This window comes from Schistocerca cancellata, chromosome 2 (assembly GCF_023864275.1).
Source record: "Schistocerca cancellata isolate TAMUIC-IGC-003103 chromosome 2, iqSchCanc2.1, whole genome shotgun sequence".
Taxonomy (NCBI): Eukaryota; Metazoa; Arthropoda; class Insecta; order Orthoptera; family Acrididae; genus Schistocerca; species Schistocerca cancellata.
Window position 1 is genome coordinate 786,441,046 of NC_064627.1, and position 14,334 is coordinate 786,455,379.

The 14,334-nt window shown below is 49.3% G+C and overlaps 16 non-coding genes across 16 annotated transcripts; 11 read left to right on the forward strand and 5 right to left on the reverse strand.

Annotated features, from left to right (window-relative positions):
• Positions 1–1,072: 1,072 nt before the first annotated feature.
• On the forward strand, positions 1,073–1,144 carry Trnap-ugg (transfer RNA proline (anticodon UGG)). Its single transcript has one exon. It is a non-coding gene; the product is annotated as a tRNA-Pro (tRNA).
• Positions 1,145–1,746: 602 nt separating this feature from the next.
• On the reverse strand, positions 1,747–1,820 carry Trnav-uac (transfer RNA valine (anticodon UAC)). Its single transcript has one exon. It is a non-coding gene; the product is annotated as a tRNA-Val (tRNA).
• Positions 1,821–2,054: 234 nt separating this feature from the next.
• Positions 2,055–2,125, forward strand: Trnap-cgg (transfer RNA proline (anticodon CGG)). Its single transcript has one exon. It is a non-coding gene; the product is annotated as a tRNA-Pro (tRNA).
• A 1,582-nt stretch (positions 2,126–3,707) lies between these two features.
• Trnap-ugg (transfer RNA proline (anticodon UGG)) lies at positions 3,708–3,779 on the forward strand. The gene has a single exon. It is a non-coding gene; the product is annotated as a tRNA-Pro (tRNA).
• Positions 3,780–4,383: 604 nt separating this feature from the next.
• On the reverse strand, positions 4,384–4,456 carry Trnav-uac (transfer RNA valine (anticodon UAC)). Its single transcript has one exon. It is a non-coding gene; the product is annotated as a tRNA-Val (tRNA).
• Positions 4,457–4,692: 236 nt separating this feature from the next.
• On the forward strand, positions 4,693–4,764 carry Trnap-cgg (transfer RNA proline (anticodon CGG)). The gene has a single exon. It is a non-coding gene; the product is annotated as a tRNA-Pro (tRNA).
• Positions 4,765–6,343: 1,579 nt separating this feature from the next.
• On the forward strand, positions 6,344–6,415 carry Trnap-ugg (transfer RNA proline (anticodon UGG)). The gene has a single exon. It is a non-coding gene; the product is annotated as a tRNA-Pro (tRNA).
• A 602-nt stretch (positions 6,416–7,017) lies between these two features.
• Trnav-uac (transfer RNA valine (anticodon UAC)) lies at positions 7,018–7,090 on the reverse strand. Its single transcript has one exon. It is a non-coding gene; the product is annotated as a tRNA-Val (tRNA).
• Positions 7,091–7,322: 232 nt separating this feature from the next.
• On the forward strand, positions 7,323–7,394 carry Trnap-cgg (transfer RNA proline (anticodon CGG)). The gene has a single exon. It is a non-coding gene; the product is annotated as a tRNA-Pro (tRNA).
• Positions 7,395–8,974: 1,580 nt separating this feature from the next.
• Positions 8,975–9,046, forward strand: Trnap-ugg (transfer RNA proline (anticodon UGG)). Its single transcript has one exon. It is a non-coding gene; the product is annotated as a tRNA-Pro (tRNA).
• Positions 9,047–9,649: 603 nt separating this feature from the next.
• Trnav-uac (transfer RNA valine (anticodon UAC)) lies at positions 9,650–9,722 on the reverse strand. The gene has a single exon. It is a non-coding gene; the product is annotated as a tRNA-Val (tRNA).
• A 235-nt stretch (positions 9,723–9,957) lies between these two features.
• On the forward strand, positions 9,958–10,029 carry Trnap-cgg (transfer RNA proline (anticodon CGG)). Its single transcript has one exon. It is a non-coding gene; the product is annotated as a tRNA-Pro (tRNA).
• Positions 10,030–11,609: 1,580 nt separating this feature from the next.
• On the forward strand, positions 11,610–11,681 carry Trnap-ugg (transfer RNA proline (anticodon UGG)). The gene has a single exon. It is a non-coding gene; the product is annotated as a tRNA-Pro (tRNA).
• Positions 11,682–12,284: 603 nt separating this feature from the next.
• On the reverse strand, positions 12,285–12,357 carry Trnav-uac (transfer RNA valine (anticodon UAC)). Its single transcript has one exon. It is a non-coding gene; the product is annotated as a tRNA-Val (tRNA).
• Positions 12,358–12,592: 235 nt separating this feature from the next.
• Trnap-cgg (transfer RNA proline (anticodon CGG)) lies at positions 12,593–12,664 on the forward strand. The gene has a single exon. It is a non-coding gene; the product is annotated as a tRNA-Pro (tRNA).
• Positions 12,665–14,244: 1,580 nt separating this feature from the next.
• Trnap-ugg (transfer RNA proline (anticodon UGG)) lies at positions 14,245–14,316 on the forward strand. The gene has a single exon. It is a non-coding gene; the product is annotated as a tRNA-Pro (tRNA).
• Positions 14,317–14,334: the final 18 nt, after the last annotated feature.

Below are 14,334 nucleotides of genomic sequence, written 5' to 3' on the forward strand. Positions count from 1 at the left end.
ACCCGCCTTATATCCTCCCCATGTCTGACTCACTACCCTAAATGACACTGCGGTCGACGTGCTTTTTACTATCGCTTTTGGAAGAACCAATGCGCATATTCTAGTGTCGAACCGGTATTGCAAATTTCCTACATGATCGCTTCTTGCGAGGAATAATTACTAGCGTGCCGATGGCTTCAGAGTTGGTCTTCTCGAAGTTTGCTTCCGCACTGCATTCCGCAATCTTTTCGTTATGAGCTTCGGTTTCCCGACTTCCTAGTGTTTAGTGCGTTTGGTTTCTCTTAACCCTTAGCCACCGCTTGCCGAAATTTCCACGCTGTCATATGTCGATCTGCAGAGCTCAATGAAGGCATCGCGGCCATTCCTGAGCTCATGGAACGGCCGAATCTGTAGTTGTTTCCAGATCTCTCCCACACAACGGCCTCCCAGTAGCTTGGATTACAGGAGTACGCCACTACTCCCAGCCGCAGGTTCACCTTTGAAAGCAGAATGACATGAGCTACGCGCAACTCCGATTGTTTTTTTGTTGTGTCTGGCCTACTTTGAAAGACTTTGTAGTCGATTTACTTACTACTATCGCTGTTGGAAACCAGGATACCACACAGTATTCTAGAGACGATCAGGCAATGAAAATTTAGAATAAGTAAAACAGTATCAAAAGAATTTGTGTGGTGGAGCAGCACATGCAATTTATGCTTCCTAGATAATCGTTACTGCATAGAATAATTCTTTTGTCTGCGGCGTCTTCAGTACCCGTCTTGTGGAAATTTTACTTGCAGTATATTGTGCAATCTTTTCGTTATGAGTTGGTGCTTGGTTTCCCGATGTTCTTTTGTTTAGTGCATTCGCCTTCTCTTAACCCTGAGAAACCACATACCGAAACTGAAGCACTGCCGGCTGTTCATAAGCAGTGTTCGATGAAGTTATTTCCCTTTTTATTCGTTGCCTTTAATATTCTTCTCATCATTGGTGAGTGCTGCCTGCAGAAAGCGTTTATCTTGCGAATTCACGTGAAAGTGTGTGTTCCCTGTGAGGTCCACTACTGGGATTAACTTGACTGCTCCAGGCAGGTGGCTCGTTGGTCTAGGGGTATGATTCCTGCTTTGGGTGCAGGAGGTCCCGGGTTCAAATCCCGGACGAGCCCTGCCATTTTGACCGTGCTGAAGAGTAGGTGGAACTCAGCCCCGGTTGCAGCTCCTCAATGAAGAGTAGACGCCTGTTATAGCACGTGGATATAACAAGAATGCGGCACCAGTAAAGTACGTAGGTGGAATTCGGTAGAAACGCAGACGGTAATTTTGCATGCAACGGAAAGCAAGGTTGTCTTTGCGGAATATGTGCACCGTGAGTGGAGATTCAGCTTAACTGTGCGACAGTCTACCCTCATCTTACTAACGACGGCAACAACAAAGGTGTGGTGGCATGTAAGATTGAGAGTGGCTAAGAGTTTCTCATTATTAGTTAGCATCACACTTTGACAGAGCTGTGACAAGGCGAGTAGGGTGAGCTCAGGAAAGCCCAGTAGCAAGCGCACTTGAAGTAGCCTGAAGACCGGATTATAAATTTTGCCAGCCATAATGGAGCTAGGGGCGTTCCCAGTTACCAAATACCGGTGCAATAAGAGAGCAACAGTATTTGACAGTAAAATGACGCCCTATCCGTCTAGCATACGACATTGCTTGTCTCTGCATACGCGGACGTGAGGTCATCTCGGAATGAAATCCGAAATATAGATTAAAATTGTTGTGTTCCCGCCCGGGATCGAACCGGGGACCTTCTGCGTGTAAAGCAGACGTGATAACCGCTACACCCACGGAAACGACGGTTCTTTTCGTGTACCACCCGGAGACTCGTAATAGCAACAGTTTTTCTTCTGTGTTAGAAAGGGCATCGGCTACGAGCTCCCTCCGATTCGTGAAGTTCCTATAGTAAAAGACGTCGATGAAAACAATCCAACCGCGACAGACAGGGAGAACGCTGGCGAGCTGCAGCCCTACAGGGTGAGACCATCAAAGGTGGCGTCATTCACATGCAGTGCGTTTTCGGAACGGACAGGCTCGTTGGTCTAGGGGTATGATTCCTGCTTCGGGTGCAGAGGTCCCGGGTTCAAATCCCGGACGAGCCCTTGCGTTTTGTACAACGGTGTGGTAACAAATCGCATGGCGGCGGCTGTTTCGCGCATTTCCAGGCCTCCAAGTCAGCGCTAAAATCCGACAACCAGTTCTGAAAACAGTTTCATGTTTCATTTGAGCCATGTGCACCCTGCTGGTGGAACGTTTGAAGTTGATTTAAGTGGTCACTGCAGAGATCGTAGCAAGTGTCTTGCTGAGTGCGACGGAAACGGGTTTCCGCCCGCAATCGAACCAGGGACCTTCTGCGGTGTTAGGCACGGCGCCTGGGCTCGGCGGCAGCTGCTGCTCTTTCTTCCTTACGAGATACCGTCGATTCGCGCAGTCGTTATTGCAAAAGATGTCACCAAAGGCAATCGCTTCGTTAGCGGCACGGTGCCTGGGCTCGGCGGCAGCTCTACATGGAGGCACCAGCAGCCCAGCCAATCCGCCGCCGGCACCGGCGCGCCGCAGCGCAAGAAGCCGGCGCCCGCCCTGCAATGCCCCCCGTCGTTGCATATTCCACCCGCCTTATATCCTCCCCATGTCTGACTCACTACCCTAAATGACACTGCGGTCGACGTGCTTTTTACTATCGCTTTTGGAAGAACCAATGCGCATATTCTAGTGTCGAACCGGTATTGCAAATTTCCTACATGATCGCTTCTTGCGAGAATAATTACTAGCGTGCCGATGGCTTCAGAGTTGGTCTTCTCGAAGTTTTGCTTCCGCACTGCATTCCGCAATCTTTTCGTTATGAGCTTCGGTTTCCCGACTTCCTAGTGTTTAGTGCGTTTGGTTTCTCTTAACCCTTAGCCACCGCTTGCCGAAATTTCCACGCTGTCATATGTCGATCTGCAGAGCTCAATGAAGGCATCGCGGCCATTCCTGAGCTCATGGAACGGCCGAATCTGTAGTTGTTTCCAGATCTCTCCCACACAACGGCCTCCCAGTAGCTTGGATTACAGGAGTACGCCACTACTCCCCAGCCGCAGGTTCACCTTTGAAAGCAGAATGACATGAGCTACGCGCAACTCCGATTGTTTTTTTGTTGTGTCTGGCCTACTTTGAAAGACTTTGTAGTCGATTTACTTACTACTATCGCTGTTGGAAACCAGGATACCACACAGTATTCTAGAGACGATCAGGCAATGAAAATTTAGAATAAGTAAAACAGTATCAAAAGAATTTGTGTGGTGGAGCAGCACATGCAATTTATGCTTCCTAGATAATCGTTACTGCATAGAATAATTCTTTTGTCTGCGGCGTCTTCAGTACCCGTCTTGTGGAAATTTTACTTGCAGTATATTGTGCAAATCTTTTCGTTATGAGTTGGTGCTTGGTTTCCCGATGTTCTTTTGTTTAGTGCATTCGCCTTCTCTTAACCCTGAGAAACCACATACCGAAACTGAAGCACTGCCGGCTGTTCATAAGCAGTGTTCGATGAAGTTATTTCCCTTTTTATTCGTTGCCTTTAATATTCTTCTCATCATTGGTGAGTGCTGCCTGCAGAAAGCGTTTATCTTGCGAATTCACGTGAAAGTGTGTGTTCCCTGTGAGGTCCACTACTTGGGATTAACTTGACTGCTCCAGGCAGGTGGCTCGTTGGTCTAGGGGTATGATTCCTGCTTTGGGTGCAGGAGGTCCCGGGTTCAAATCCCGGACGAGCCCTGCCATTTTGACCGTGCTGAAGAGTAGGTGGAACTCAGCCCCGGTTGCAGCTCCTCAATGAAGAGTAGACGCCTGTTATAGCACGTGGATATAACAAGAATGGCGGCACCAGTAAAGTACGTAGGTGGAATTCGGTAGAAACGCAGACGGTAATTTTGCATGCAACGGAAAGCAAGGTTGTCTTTGCGGAATATGTGCACCGTGAGTGGAGATTCAGCTTAACTGTGCGACAGTCTACCCTCATCTTACTAACGACGGCAACAACAAAGGTGTGGTGGCATGTAAGATTGAGAGTGGCTAAGAGTTTCTCATTATTAGTTAGCATCACACTTTGACAGAGCTGTGACAAGGCGAGTAGGGTGAGCTCAGGAAAGCCAGTAGCAAGCGCACTTGAAGTAGCCCTGAAGAACCGGATTATAAATTTTGCCAGCCATAATGGAGCTAGGGGCGTTCCCAGTTACCAAATACCGGTGCAATAAGAGAGCAACAGTATTTGACAGTAAAATGACGCCCTATCCGTCTAGCATACGACATTGCTTGTCTCTGCATACGCGGACGTGAGGTCATCTCGGAATGAAATCCGAAATATAGATTAAAATTGTTGTGTTCCCGCCCGGGATCGAACCGGGGACCTTCTGCGTGTAAAGCAGACGTGATAACCGCTACACCACGGAAACGACGGTTCTTTTCGTGTACCACCCGGAGACTCGTAATAGCAACAGTTTTTCTTCTGTGTTAGAAAGGGCATCGGCTACGAGCTCCCTCCGATTCGTGAAGTTCCTATAGTAAAAGACGTCGATGAAAACAATCCAACCGCGACAGACAGGGAGAACGCTGGGCGAGCTGCAAGCCCTACAGGGTGAGACCATCAAAGGTGGCGTCATTCACATGCAGTGCGTTTTCGGAACGGACAGGCTCGTTGGTCTAGGGGTATGATTCCTGCTTCGGGTGCAGGAGGTCCCGGGTTCAAATCCCGGACGAGCCCTTGCGTTTTGTACAACGGTGTGGTAACAAATCGCATGGCGCGGCTGTTTCGCGCATTTCCAGGCCTCCAAGTCAGCGCTAAAATCCGACAACCAGTTCTGAAACAGTTTCATGTTTCATTTGAGCCATGTGCACCCTGCTGGTGGAACGTTTGAAGTTGATTTAAGTGGTCACTGCAGAGATCGTAGCAAGTGTCTTGCTGAGTGCGACGGAAACGGGTTTCCGCCCGCAATCGAACCAGGGACCTTCTGCGTGTTAGGCACGGCGCCTGGGCTCGGCGGCAGCTGCTGCTCTTTCTTTCCTTACGAGATACCGTCGATTCGCGCAGTCGTTATTGCAAAAGATGTCACCAAAGGCAATCGCTTCGTTAGCGGCACGGTGCCTGGGCTCGGCGGCAGCTCTACATGGAGGCACCAGCAGCCCAGCCAATCCGCCGCCGGCACCGGCGCGCCGCAGCGCAAGAAGCCGGCGCCCGCCCTGCAATGCCCCCCGTCGTTGCATATTCCACCCGCCTTATATCCTCCCCATGTCTGACTCACTACCCTAAATGACACTGCGGTCGACGTGCTTTTTACTATCGCTTTTGGAAGAACCAATGCGCATATTCTAGTGTCGAACCGGTATTGCAAATTTCCTACATGATCGCTTCTTGCGAGGAATAATTACTAGCGTGCCGATGGCTTCAGAGTTGGTCTTCTCGAAGTTTTGCTTCCGCACTGCATTCCGCAATCTTTTCGTTATGAGCTTCGGTTTCCCGACTTCCTAGTGTTTAGTGCGTTTGGTTTCTCTTAACCCTTAGCCACCGCTTGCCGAAATTTCCACGCTGTCATATGTCGATCTGCAGAGCTCAATGAAGGCATCGCGGCCATTCCTGAGCTCATGGAACGGCCGAATCTGTAGTTGTTTCCAGATCTCTCCCACACAACGGCCTCCCAGTAGCTTGGATTACAGGAGTACGCCACTACTCCCAGCCGCAGGTTCACCTTTGAAAGCAGAATGACATGAGCTACGCGCAACTCCGATTGTTTTTTTGTTGTGTCTGGCCTACTTTGAAAGACTTTGTAGTCGATTTACTTACTACTATCGCTGTTGGAAACCAGGATACCACACAGTATTCTAGAGACGATCAGGCAATGAAAATTTAGAATAAGTAAAACAGTATCAAAAGAATTTGTGTGGTGGAGCAGCACATGCAATTTATGCTTCCTAGATAATCGTTACTGCATAGAATAATTCTTTTGTCTGCGGCGTCTTCAGTACCCGTCTTGTGGAAATTTTACTTGCAGTATATTGTGCAATCTTTTCGTTATGAGTTGGTGCTTGGTTTCCCGATGTTCTTTTGTTTAGTGCATTCGCCTTCTCTTAACCCTGAGAAACCACATACCGAAACTGAAGCACTGCCGGCTGTTCATAAGCAGTGTTCGATGAAGTTATTTCCCTTTTTATTCGTTGCCTTTAATATTCTTCTCATCATTGGTGAGTGCTGCCTGCAGAAAGCGTTTATCTTGCGAATTCACGTGAAAGTGTGTGTTCCCTGTGAGGTCCACTACTTGGGATTAACTTGACTGCTCCAGGCAGGTGGCTCGTTGGTCTAGGGGTATGATTCCTGCTTTGGGTGCAGGAGGTCCCGGGTTCAAATCCCGGACGAGCCCTGCCATTTTGACCGTGCTGAAGAGTAGGTGGAACTCAGCCCCGGTTGCAGCTCCTCAATGAAGAGTAGACGCCTGTTATAGCACGTGGATATAACAAGAATGCGGCACCAGTAAAGTACGTAGGTGGAATTCGGTAGAAACGCAGACGGTAATTTTGCATGCAACGGAAAGCAAGGTTGTCTTTGCGGAATATGTGCACCGTGAGTGGAGATTCAGCTTAACTGTGCGACAGTCTACCCTCATCTTACTAACGACGGCAACAACAAAGGTGTGGTGGCATGTAAGATTGAGAGTGGCTAAGAGTTTCTCATTATTAGTTAGCATCACACTTTGACAGAGCTGTGACAAGGCGAGTAGGGTGAGCTCAGGAAAGCCAGTAGCAAGCGCACTTGAAGTAGCCCTGAAGAACCGGATTATAAATTTTGCCAGCCATAATGGAGCTAGGGGCGTTCCCAGTTACCAAATACCGTGCAATAAGAGAGCAACAGTATTTGACAGTAAAATGACGCCCTATCCGTCTAGCATACGACATTGCTTGTCTCTGCATACGCGGACGTGAGGTCATCTCGGAATGAAATCCGAAATATAGATTAAAATTGTTGTGTTCCCGCCCGGGATCGAACCGGGGACCTTCTGCGTGTAAAGCAGACGTGATAACCGCTACACCACGGAAACGACGGTTCTTTTCGTGTACCACCCGGAGACTCGTAATAGCAACAGTTTTTCTTCTGTGTTAGAAAGGGCATCGGCTACGAGCTCCCTCCGATTCGTGAAGTTCCTATAGTAAAAGACGTCGATGAAAACAATCCAACCGCGACAGACAGGGAGAACGCTGGGCGAGCTGCAGCCCTACAGGGTGAGACCATCAAAGGTGGCGTCATTCACATGCAGTGCGTTTCGGAACGGAGGCTCGTTGGTCTAGGGGTATGATTCCTGCTTCGGGTGCAGGAGGTCCCGGGTTCAAATCCCGGACGAGCCCTTGCGTTTTGTACAACGGTGTGGTAACAAATCGCATGGCGGCGGCTGTTTCGCGCATTTCCAGGCCTCCAAGTCAGCGCTAAAATCCGACAACCAGTTCTGAAACAGTTTCATGTTTCATTTGAGCCATGTGCACCCTGCTGGTGGAACGTTTGAAGTTGATTTAAGTGGTCACTGCAGAGATCGTAGCAAGTGTCTTGCTGAGTGCGACGGAAACGGGTTTCCGCCCGCAATCGAACCAGGGACCTTCTGCGTGTTAGGCACGGCGCCTGGGCTCGGCGGCAGCTGCTGCTCTTTCTTTCCTTACGAGATACCGTCGATTCGCGCAGTCGTTATTGCAAAAGATGTCACCAAAGGCAATCGCTTCGTTAGCGGCACGGTGCCTGGGCTCGGCGGCAGCTCTACATGGAGGCACCAGCAGCCCAGCCAATCCGCCGCCGGCACCGGCGCGCCGCAGCGCAAGAAGCCGGCGCCCGCCCTGCAATGCCCCCCGTCGTTGCATATTCCACCCGCCTTATATCCTCCCCATGTCTGACTCACTACCCTAAATGACACTGCGGTCGACGTGCTTTTTACTATCGCTTTTGGAAGAACCAATGCGCATATTCTAGTGTCGAACCGGTATTGCAAATTTCCTACATGATCGCTTCTTGCGAGGAATAATTACTAGCGTGCCGATGGCTTCAGAGTTGGTCTTCTCGAAGTTTTGCTTCCGCACTGCATTCCGCAATCTTTTCGTTATGAGCTTCGGTTTCCCGACTTCCTAGTGTTTAGTGCGTTTGGTTTCTCTTAACCCTTAGCCACCGCTTGCCGAAATTTCCACGCTGTCATATGTCGATCTGCAGAGCTCAATGAAGGCATCGCGGCCATTCCTGAGCTCATGGAACGGCCGAATCTGTAGTTGTTTCCAGATCTCTCCCACACAACGGCCTCCCAGTAGCTTGGATTACAGGAGTACGCCACTACTCCCAGCCGCAGGTTCACCTTTGAAAGCAGAATGACATGAGCTACGCGCAACTCCGATTGTTTTTTTGTTGTGTCTGGCCTACTTTGAAAGACTTTGTAGTCGATTTACTTACTACTATCGCTGTTGGAAACCAGGATACCACACAGTATTCTAGAGACGATCAGGCAATGAAAATTTAGAATAAGTAAAACAGTATCAAAAGAATTTGTGTGGTGGAGCAGCACATGCAATTTATGCTTCCTAGATAATCGTTACTGCATAGAATAATTCTTTTGTCTGCGGCGTCTTCAGTACCCGTCTTGTGGAAATTTTACTTGCAGTATATTGTGCAATCTTTTCGTTATGAGTTGGTGCTTGGTTTCCCGATGTTCTTTTGTTTAGTGCATTCGCCTTCTCTTAACCCTGAGAAACCACATACCGAAACTGAAGCACTGCCGGCTGTTCATAAGCAGTGTTCGATGAAGTTATTTCCCTTTTTATTCGTTGCCTTTAATATTCTTCTCATCATTGGTGAGTGCTGCCTGCAGAAAGCGTTTATCTTGCGAATTCACGTGAAAGTGTGTGTTCCCTGTGAGGTCCACTACTTGGGATTAACTTGACTGCTCCAGGCAGGTGGCTCGTTGGTCTAGGGGTATGATTCCTGCTTTGGGTGCAGGAGGTCCCGGGTTCAAATCCCGGACGAGCCCTGCCATTTTGACCGTGCTGAAGAGTAGGTGGAACTCAGCCCCGGTTGCAGCTCCTCAATGAAGAGTAGACGCCTGTTATAGCACGTGGATATAACAAGAATGCGGCACCAGTAAAGTACGTAGGTGGAATTCGGTAGAAACGCAGACGGTAATTTTGCATGCAACGGAAAGCAAGGTTGTCTTTGCGGAATATGTGCACCGTGAGTGGAGATTCAGCTTAACTGTGCGACAGTCTACCCTCATCTTACTAACGACGGCAACAACAAAGGTGTGGTGGCATGTAAGATTGAGAGTGGCTAAGAGTTTCTCATTATTAGTTAGCATCACACTTTGACAGAGCTGTGACAAGGCGAGTAGGGTGAGCTCAGGAAAGCCAGTAGCAAGCGCACTTGAAGTAGCCCTGAAGAACCGGATTATAAATTTTGCCAGCCATAATGGAGCTAGGGGCGTTCCCAGTTACCAAATACCGGTGCAATAAGAGAGCAACAGTATTTGACAGTAAAATGACGCCCTATCCGTCTAGCATACGACATTGCTTGTCTCTGCATACGCGGACGTGAGGTCATCTCGGAATGAAATCCGAAATATAGATTAAAATTGTTGTGTTCCCGCCCGGGATCGAACCGGGGACCTTCTGCGTGTAAAGCAGACGTGATAACCGCTACACCACGGAAACGACGGTTCTTTTCGTGTACCACCCGGAGACTCGTAATAGCAACAGTTTTTCTTCTGTGTTAGAAAGGGCATCGGCTACGAGCTCCCTCCGATTCGTGAAGTTCCTATAGTAAAAGACGTCGATGAAAACAATCCAACCGCGACAGACAGGGAGAACGCTGGGCGAGCTGCAGCCCTACAGGGTGAGACCATCAAAGGTGGCGTCATTCACATGCAGTGCGTTTTCGGAACGGACAGGCTCGTTGGTCTAGGGGTATGATTCCTGCTTCGGGTGCAGGAGGTCCCGGGTTCAAATCCCGGACGAGCCCTTGCGTTTTGTACAACGGTGTGGTAACAAATCGCATGGCGGCGGCTGTTTCGCGCATTTCCAGGCCTCCAAGTCAGCGCTAAAATCCGACAACCAGTTCTGAAACAGTTTCATGTTTCATTTGAGCCATGTGCACCCTGCTGGTGGAACGTTTGAAGTTGATTTAAGTGGTCACTGCAGAGATCGTAGCAAGTGTCTTGCTGAGTGCGACGGAAACGGGTTTCCGCCCGCAATCGAACCAGGGACCTTCTGCGTGTTAGGCACGGCGCCTGGGCTCGGCGGCAGCTGCTGCTCTTTCTTTCCTTACGAGATACCGTCGATTCGCGCAGTCGTTATTGCAAAAGATGTCACCAAAGGCAATCGCTTCGTTAGCGGCACGGTGCCTGGGCTCGGCGGCAGCTCTACATGGAGGCACCAGCAGCCCAGCCAATCCGCCGCCGGCACCGGCGCGCCGCAGCGCAAGAAGCCGGCGCCCGCCCTGCAATGCCCCCCGTCGTTGCATATTCCACCCGCCTTATATCCTCCCCATGTCTGACTCACTACCCTAAATGACACTGCGGTCGACGTGCTTTTTACTATCGCTTTTGGAAGAACCAATGCGCATATTCTAGTGTCGAACCGGTATTGCAAATTTCCTACATGATCGCTTCTTGCGAGGAATAATTACTAGCGTGCCGATGGCTTCAGAGTTGGTCTTCTCGAAGTTTTGCTTCCGCACTGCATTCCGCAATCTTTTCGTTATGAGCTTCGGTTTCCCGACTTCCTAGTGTTTAGTGCGTTTGGTTTCTCTTAACCCTTAGCCACCGCTTGCCGAAATTTCCACGCTGTCATATGTCGATCTGCAGAGCTCAATGAAGGCATCGCGGCCATTCCTGAGCTCATGGAACGGCCGAATCTGTAGTTGTTTCCAGATCTCTCCCACACAACGGCCTCCCAGTAGCTTGGATTACAGGAGTACGCCACTACTCCCAGCCGCAGGTTCACCTTTGAAAGCAGAATGACATGAGCTACGCGCAACTCCGATTGTTTTTTTGTTGTGTCTGGCCTACTTTGAAAGACTTTGTAGTCGATTTACTTACTACTATCGCTGTTGGAAACCAGGATACCACACAGTATTCTAGAGACGATCAGGCAATGAAAATTTAGAATAAGTAAAACAGTATCAAAAGAATTTGTGTGGTGGAGCAGCACATGCAATTTATGCTTCCTAGATAATCGTTACTGCATAGAATAATTCTTTTGTCTGCGGCGTCTTCAGTACCCGTCTTGTGGAAATTTTACTTGCAGTATATTGTGCAATCTTTTCGTTATGAGTTGGTGCTTGGTTTCCCGATGTTCTTTTGTTTAGTGCATTCGCCTTCTCTTAACCCTGAGAAACCACATACCGAAACTGAAGCACTGCCGGCTGTTCATAAGCAGTGTTCGATGAAGTTATTTCCCTTTTTATTCGTTGCCTTTAATATTCTTCTCATCATTGGTGAGTGCTGCCTGCAGAAAGCGTTTATCTTGCGAATTCACGTGAAAGTGTGTGTTCCCTGTGAGGTCCACTACTTGGGATTAACTTGACTGCTCCAGGCAGGTGGCTCGTTGGTCTAGGGGTATGATTCCTGCTTTGGGTGCAGGAGGTCCCGGGTTCAAATCCCGGACGAGCCCTGCCATTTTGACCGTGCTGAAGAGTAGGTGGAACTCAGCCCCGGTTGCAGCTCCTCAATGAAGAGTAGACGCCTGTTATAGCACGTGGATATAACAAGAATGCGGCACCAGTAAAGTACGTAGGTGGAATTCGGTAGAAACGCAGACGGTAATTTTGCATGCAACGGAAAGCAAGGTTGTCTTTGCGGAATATGTGCACCGTGAGTGGAGATTCAGCTTAACTGTGCGACAGTCTACCCTCATCTTACTAACGACGGCAACAACAAAGGTGTGGTGGCATGTAAGATTGAGAGTGGCTAAGAGTTTCTCATTATTAGTTAGCATCACACTTTGACAGAGCTGTGACAAGGCGAGTAGGGTGAGCTCAGGAAAGCCAGTAGCAAGCGCACTTGAAGTAGCCCTGAAGAACCGGATTATAAATTTTGCCAGCCATAATGGAGCTAGGGGCGTTCCCAGTTACCAAATACCGGTGCAATAAGAGAGCAACAGTATTTGACAGTAAAATGACGCCCTATCCGTCTAGCATACGACATTGCTTGTCTCTGCATACGCGGACGTGAGGTCATCTCGGAATGAAATCCGAAATATAGATTAAAATTGTTGTGTTCCCGCCCGGGATCGAACCGGGGACCTTCTGCGTGTAAAGCAGACGTGATAACCGCTACACCACGGAAACGACGGTTCTTTTCGTGTACCACCCGGAGACTCGTAATAGCAACAGTTTTTCTTCTGTGTTAGAAAGGGCATCGGCTACGAGCTCCCTCCGATTCGTGAAGTTCCTATAGTAAAAGACGTCGATGAAAACAATCCAACCGCGACAGACAGGGAGAACGCTGGGCGAGCTGCAGCCCTACAGGGTGAGACCATCAAAGGTGGCGTCATTCACATGCAGTGCGTTTTCGGAACGGACAGGCTCGTTGGTCTAGGGGTATGATTCCTGCTTCGGGTGCAGGAGGTCCCGGGTTCAAATCCCGGACGAGCCCTTGCGTTTTGTACAACGGTGTGGTAACAAATCGCATGGCGGCGGCTGTTTCGCGCATTTCCAGGCCTCCAAGTCAGCGCTAAAATCCGACAACCAGTTCTGAAACAGTTTCATGTTTCATTTGAGCCATGTGCACCCTGCTGGTGGAACGTTTGAAGTTGATTTAAGTGGTCACTGCAGAGATCGTAGCAAGTGTCTTGCTGAGTGCGACGGAAACGGGTTTCCGCCCGCAATCGAACCAGGGACCTTCTGCGTGTTAGGCACGGCGCCTGGGCTCGGCGGCAGCTGCTGCTCTTTCTTTCCTTACGAGATACCGTCGATTCGCGCAGTCGTTATTGCAAAAGATGTCACCAAAGGCAATCGCTTCGTTAGCGGCACGGTGCCTGGGCTCGGCGGCAGCTCTACATGGAGGCACCAGCAGCCCAGCCAATCCGCCGCCGGCACCGGCGCGCCGCAGCGCAAGAAGCCGGCGCCCGCCCTGCAATGCCCCCCGTCGTTGCATATTCCACCCGCCTTATATCCTCCCCATGTCTGACTCACTACCCTAAATGACACTGCGGTCGACGTGCTTTTTACTATCGCTTTTGGAAGAACCAATGCGCATATTCTAGTGTCGAACCGGTATTGCAAATTTCCTACATGATCGCTTCTTGCGAGGAATAATTACTAGCGTGCCGATGGCTTCAGAGTTGGTCTTCTCGAAGTTTTGCTTCCGCACTGCATTCCGCAATCTTTTCGTTATGAGCTTCGGTTTCCCGACTTCCTAGTGTTTAGTGCGTTTGGTTTCTCTTAACCCTTAGCCACCGCTTGCCGAAATTTCCACGCTGTCATATGTCGATCTGCAGAGCTCAATGAAGGCATCGCGGCCATTCCTGAGCTCATGGAACGGCCGAATCTGTAGTTGTTTCCAGATCTCTCCCACACAACGGCCTCCCAGTAGCTTGGATTACAGGAGTACGCCACTACTCCCAGCCGCAGGTTCACCTTTGAAAGCAGAATGACATGAGCTACGCGCAACTCCGATTGTTTTTTTGTTGTGTCTGGCCTACTTTGAAAGACTTTGTAGTCGATTTACTTACTACTATCGCTGTTGGAAACCAGGATACCACACAGTATTCTAGAGACGATCAGGCAATGAAAATTTAGAATAAGTAAAACAGTATCAAAAGAATTTGTGTGGTGGAGCAGCACATGCAATTTATGCTTCCTAGATAATCGTTACTGCATAGAATAATTCTTTTGTCTGCGGCGTCTTCAGTACCCGTCTTGTGGAAATTTTACTTGCAGTATATTGTGCAATCTTTTCGTTATGAGTTGGTGCTTGGTTTCCCGATGTTCTTTTGTTTAGTGCATTCGCCTTCTCTTAACCCTGAGAAACCACATACCGAAACTGAAGCACTGCCGGCTGTTCATAAGCAGTGTTCGATGAAGTTATTTCCCTTTTTATTCGTTGCCTTTAATATTCTTCTCATCATTGGTGAGTGCTGCCTGCAGAAAGCGTTTATCTTGCGAATTCACGTGAAAGTGTGTGTTCCCTGTGAGGTCCACTACTTGGGATTAACTTGACTGCTCCAGGCAGGTGGCTCGTTGGTCTAGGGGTATGATTCCTGCTTTGGGTGCAGGAGGTCCCGGGTTCAAATCCCGGACGAGCCCTGCCATTTTGACCGTGCT